We start from the raw sequence: 6513 nt of genomic DNA, 5'->3' as shown, positions 1-6513 counted from the left end.
TCTCAAAAAACCAAAAAAAGAAAAAAAAAAAAAAAGAAAGGAAGGAAGAAAGGGAAGAGAGAGAAAGGGAGGGGGGAGGAAAAGGGAGGGGAGGGAAGGGAAGGGGACAGGCCTCTCTTGTAAATGCACAGTATCATTCCTGAACTCAGTTGGTGTCTGCTCTCACACTCTCACAGCTGAAAGACTCAGCAATTATCAAGGATAGGAAAATACCAAGTTTCCAAGTTTGGGTACTAGCATAGAAGCACTCCAAGTGAGGGAAGAAGGAGAGAACCATGGTCTCCCTAAACCTCCCACTTCCCACAGAAGTATAACCAGAAATGTAGGGTGAAATTCCCCACACCAGGTACCAACAAGCCAGGGTCTCAGAACAGTGCTGACCTAGAAATGATCTCATATTTGTCATCCACCCCCAACATCAGTTTGTTATGGAAATCTTTATAATGTTGCCTGCCTTCTTAATATTTTTACAATTGAATTGAGTGGGTTTTCTTGTTGTTGTTTTGAGCCAGGGTCAAATCAGGCTGTCTTTAGTCTGGCCATGTTTGATGATCTCAGTGGGTCTTCCACCTCCTGGGAGCTGGAGTTAGAGGCCTCGGTACAGCCCAGCAGGTAGAGTTGGATTGGTTTTCACTGCGTGGGGTCATCAGGATATTTCTAGTGCTTACTGCATTTCTGAGTGTTAATGTGTCCCCACACCACCCCCAGGTAAATAGGCGGGAGGAGCTGGGAGTCAGGAGAACCAGAAAGCCGCACAAGGGGAGGCAAAACTATGTTGCAGATCTTTGGAACTGGTAGCAGTTGCTTGGGAAGCAGGCAGGAGGATGGGGCTCCAGGAGAAAGCGCCTGGAAGAGGACAGGATCTATATTTAAACCTCCTCTGAGTTGGCTTCTTATTGTTTGTTTGTTTGGTACAGGGGGGTTAAACACCTCCAGGCAAGTGAGAGTTCATGACCTGCATTGTTTATTTCCATTCTGAACTTTAGGTTAGGTAAAGCTATTTAGTTGTTTATTTCCTGTGTGTTGCAGAAGACATTCCGGACACAACGGAGCTGGGTGGGGGAAGGGATGAGTAGGGATACGCACTTGGGTTTCTACTGGAACTGCTTGTGTGATGTAGTGACGGGTATGCATAGTCACATCTGGCACACAGCCCACACTGAGAGTGAACTCTGACATAAACGTAGACTTCCCAGTAGGAGAGATCTGTCATTGAGTTATTCGAGTTGGGGAGGTTACGGCAATATAGGAATTCTGTTTTTCCTTAGTGTTGCTGAGAATTTTGTTGAGTTTTAAAGTGATATGTGTGTGTTCATGCATATATACACTTATGTGTGCAGGTACCCATAGAGGTGAGAAGGCATCAGAAGCTGGAGTTGCAGTTGGTTGTGAGTTGCCTTATATGGGTGATGCGTGTGGAACCCGGGTCCTCTGCAAGAGCAGCAAGGGTTCTGAACCACTGAACCATCTCTCCAGTCCTTTTGCTGGAAATTTTAAGTTGCTCTGAAGAACAAAATGTTGCTTTTCTGTTTTGTTTGTTTGCTTATGTTAGGATGAAGAAGGGTAACCAAGAGACAGATTCTAGGCAGGGAGCAAAGGGCAGAAGCCTGAGGCTGTTAAGTCCTGGGGAAGATGGAGGTGAGGGGATTTGCTGGAAGATGGGGGCAAGGAAATTTGCTGGCACAGTATTGTTTGTTGGTGGTTTGGATTTTGTTCTTCAGAGCTGGGGGTTGAACTCAGGGCCTCAGCAGGTATTAGGCTAAGCAAGCACTATACTACTGAACAACACCCCTGGTACTGCAGGGATGCTTTAAAGTTGAATAAAATATACATGAAAGTGCCTCTCCCATTTCTTGTGTCTTCCCATGCAGAGTAGCTGGAACAGCAGCCCTAGGTGCTACAGACATCTCTACAAGGGTCTCTTCTGCAACAGCAACCTCTGCCTCTGTGGATTCAGGCATGGGTATAGCCCCATGTTCTCCATGTGACTTGGACCTAAGGATTGCTTCCTAAGGCGTATAAGGCAGCTAAAGATGAGGTATCCCTTTCAAAATTAGGTTACGAAAAGCTTGTAGCTTCTACTTGCATCCAGCACAAGATTCCCCTCACCCAGCCCCCAGGAGTAAACTGCCATGTTTTAGTGGAACTACAGAGGGATTCAGATAGCAAGAACAAATACACGCAACCAACAGCCTGCCGGGACCTGAGGCAGGCTTGCCAACCATGGAGATGCCTGCGCACTGCATGCAAAGGGTGTGCAGTACATGGTCTTCAATTGGACCCTGAATGGAGTTTATCAGCACCTGGAAAAGATAGATTGGAGTGAATTAGGTATTGACTAAGAATAGATAAAATAAAAATTGACAAAATGTAAAGGACCAGGCACGGTGGCACTGGGGAGGCAGAGGCAGGGGGATCTCTGGGAGTTCAAGGACAGTCTCGTCTAGAGCACTAGTTCCTGGACAGCTAGGGTTGTTAAATAAAGGTAAAAATTACTGAATGAACAAAAGGCAGAGCTGGGCATGGTGGCACACACCTTTGATCCCAATGCTCAGGAGGCAGAGGGAATTTGCTCTGTGAATTTGAGACCAGTTTGTTCTACAAATTGCATTCTGGGACAGCCAGAGCAGTTACACAGAAAAACCTTGTCTCAAAAACCCAAAACGAACAAACAAACAAACAAACAAAAAAGGCAAATTCCAAACAGCATTTTTGGAATCTCATTTTTCTAAAAACTTAAAGCATTAGTGTATGTGTATGAAAAAAGAGATAGATTTTATCCTATAATTCTATTTCTAGGGATGTATTCAAGAGAAACAAGTTCATGTGATCATCAAAAGACATATTCAAGATGTTCATAGAAATTTTATTCATTATAGACCCTATTGGAATCACCCTTAGCAGAAGAATGGCTAGATTAAGTTGCGGGATAGTCTAAGAATAGTCTACCGCAAAGCAGGGGACCACTCCAAGAACTCATGGGGACGGAGCTAAGAAACCCAGCGCCAAAGGGGATAGAGAGAGGATTCACCTGCTTTTGACAAGGACCCAAGTTCAGTGCCCAGAAACCACTAGGTGGCCCACAACCTGTAACTCAAACTCCAGGAGATATGACCCCCTCCTTTGACCTCTGCAGACATCCGTACACATATAGAACACACACACTATATATAAGTTAAAATTTAAACCTTAAAATAAAATGCCAAACACCCACAGAGGATGGATGCTGCTAGGCAGGAAGAGGCAGAAGGAAGCTTTCAGTGTGAGGTTAACGCCTAAGTACTGACTTGGTTAAGCTTACACAGAGTTAGATTCATATACATGAATGCAAAAGGCCACCAAATTGTATATTTAACATTTGTGGTTTATGCAATTCAATTATATCTCTTTTTGTTCAATTTTGTTTTTTCTTTTCTTTCATTTTTTGGTTTATTTTCCAAGCAGGGTTTCTCTGTGTATATCCCTGGCTGTACTGGAACTCATTCTGTAGACCAGGATGGCCTTGAACTCAGAGATCCACCTGCCTCTGCTTCCAGAGTGCTGGGATCAAGTTAATGTGCCACCACCTTCTTTTTTTTTTAAAGATTTATTTATTTACTATGTATATGACATTCTGCCTCCAGATGGTTGTGAGCCACCATGTGGTTGCTGGGAATTGAACTCAGGACCTCTGGAAGAGCAGCCAGTGCTCTTAACCACTGAGCCATATCTCCAGCCCTATTTTTTAAAATTAATTAATTTATTATATATACACAGGCCAGAAAAGGGCACCAGATCTTATTATTGATGGTTGTGAGCCACCATGTGGTTGCTGGGAATTGAACTCAGGACTTCTGGAAGAACAACCAGTGCTCTTAACCACTGAACCATCTCTCCAGCCCCCTCTTCTTCTTTAAAAAAAAAAGTCCAGAGGCTGGAGGTTTAGGTCAGAGGCAGAGAACTTGGCCTGCAACACTACAAGAATTAGAGAGAAAAAGAAGCTGACCAGATTGAAACTGAGTGAGCAAGGAAAGTCCCAGAGGACGGGGGCATCTGGCCATGCGCAGTAATGGAAAGTAACCAGGAGTAGGAACTGAGAAGATCTGGGTCTGAATCCAGATCCAACTGTTGCTTAATGGTGGCTCTTAAAAGTCATTTACTCTCAGAAGTCCCTCTGTGGCGGCTTAGTCATAAGGCAGGGGCTAAAAGCCCCAACTCTGCCCCGTACAGGTTCTTTCCACTATGCACTACGTCTCCAGTTTCTGGAACAGTTTACGCTTGGCGAACCACGAATGTCCTTGCTCAGTTCTCGCAGCAGAGCTGTGTGACAAGGGGATACCGCTCTTTCCCGTGTTTGTGGGTTGTTTCTTGTTCGACTTTGAGACAGGGTCTTGCTATGTTGTCTGGATTGGCTTCACTCTCTCTCTCTCGCCCCTTGATTGGGCTTTCTAAATGCGGGCATTTCAGATATTCACCATTGTGCCCAGTTTTGTTCTTAATTGGTTCTTAATTTGTCTCTTAATTTGGGTGCCTGGTGCCATTGGGGGCCAGAAGAGGGCGTCAGAACCCCTAGAACTGGGCTGTGGACTTACAGATGGTTGAGAGCCACCATGTGGATGCTGAAAATCAAACCCAAATGCTCTGGAAAATGAGTCAGTTCTCTTAAGTGCTGAGCCATCTCTCCGGCCCTTCCTTCCTTCCTTCCTTCCTTCCTTCCTTCCTTCCTTCCTTCCTTCCTTCCTCCCTCCCTCCCTCCCTCCCTTCCTCCCCCTCCCTCCCTTCCTCCCTCCCTCCTCTCTTTTCTTCTTTTTCTTTTCTTTTTTTGACAGGGTCTCAAGTGAACCAGACAGGACTCCAACTTTCCATACAGTCGGTGATGATCTTGAACTTCTGATTGTCTTGTGTCCATGTTCAGAGTGCTGGGGCTCCAGGCATGTGCCCCATGCTTCAATTATTTAGGTCTAAGGATTCCACCCTGGGCCTGGGGTTCCTGTGTGCTAGGCAAGAGCTCTTCCAGCTGAACCACATTCTCAGACGTTTCCTTTCCTTTTTTAAAAATAATTTTACTTATTTGTATGTGTGCTTTGCCTGCATGTATGTCTGTGTATCATGTGCACACCTGGTGCCCAAGGAGCCCAAAAGAGGATGTTAAATCCCCTGGAACTGGAGTTACAGACAGCTGTGAGCTGCCATGTAGGTGTTGGGAACGGAACCCAAGTCCTCTGGAAGAGCAACCTGTGCTCTTAACGCCTTGAGCCATCTCTCCAAGTTCTCTTTTCTCCTTTTTGTTTTTTGTTTGTTTTTCAAGACAGGGTTTCTCTGTGTAGTCCTGGCTGTCCTGGAACTCACAGAGATCCGCCTGCCTCTGCCTCCCGAGTGCTGGGACTGAAGGCCCGTGCCATTGTTGGGCCCTTCTTTCCCTTTTTAAAGAGAAGTTGCTGAGACAATAAATAGTTGGACACAAGTAGTAAGTGGTAGAATTAGACCCTTTCGCTGGTTTTTATATTCCAAATGCTGCCTTCTTCTCAGGATTTCCTAGGTAGCCTTTCAGAACCCAGATGTTTAACTGCCCACTCCCCACTCACATACAGACACAGAATCTTGTGTGTAGGAAGGCGCCGAGGCTCTGTCCAAAGCCACCCTTGACGTCATCACTGTGCTCATCCCATGTCATTCAAAAACCCAGACTCCTGGCTCCATAACCCCAGAGGCCTCTAGGAGTCCAAACCTGCAACATCAGGCAGCCACTGAGCACAGGGGCTTCCATTCCCAGTCCCCAAGCCTGGTTCAAAGTTGACTGCCAGCTCTGTCTATCCTAAGGGCACCTCCTCATCTGGACACACTCTACGGACCCACCTCCTTCCTTTCCAGAGAGGCTCTCCTCAAGCCCAATGCCCGGACTCCCTCACCCCTCTCCAGGTCCTGCTCTCCTTAATATCCTTCCTGGGGCCTCAGAGTCCCTCCCAGCAGTGAGAAGCAGAGTGAGAAGCAGTGCTGGGCCCAAGAGGTAGCAGCTATGAGCAGCTCACACTATACCCTCTTCAATAATTCATTCCCCAGCAGACTGCAGGCACCATGCCCTCATTCTGAGCCAGAGATGGCTGCCGCGGCTCAGAACCTTCTGTGGGGTGGGACAGGGAAGCTAACAGCAGCAGAGATCTGGAAGAAAGAGAGGGTGCCCAGCCTCCGAGTCTATGTTGCACGAGGCCCACTAGTCCCTGTGAAAGGCTTCCAAACTGGGCTGATGTCAGGGAGCCAGGCAGACAAAGCCACATTGCTGGGGGAAGGTGCGAAGCAGAAGGGTTCCCGGCTCCCTGGAGTACCTATACAGGGTCAGCCCCGCGCCCTGGCCCAGCCTTTGTCGGCTACCTTCCTAATGGACGCCCACACCCCTCTGCCCCCTGACAGGCCGTAGCTATTCCGACTTCGGGAGTTATACTCTGCTGGAACTGTAATCTTAGTTAATAGCCCTGAACCTCTTCTTGGGTTTGCCATTCCACCCCCACCTCTCCAACCCCAGCCACTCTGGCTAAC

Source organism: Microtus ochrogaster, chromosome 15 (genome assembly GCF_000317375.1).
Source record: "Microtus ochrogaster isolate Prairie Vole_2 chromosome 15, MicOch1.0, whole genome shotgun sequence".
In the NCBI taxonomy this organism is placed as follows: Eukaryota; Metazoa; Chordata; class Mammalia; order Rodentia; family Cricetidae; genus Microtus; species Microtus ochrogaster.
Note: the sequence above shows the minus strand (reverse complement) of the source record.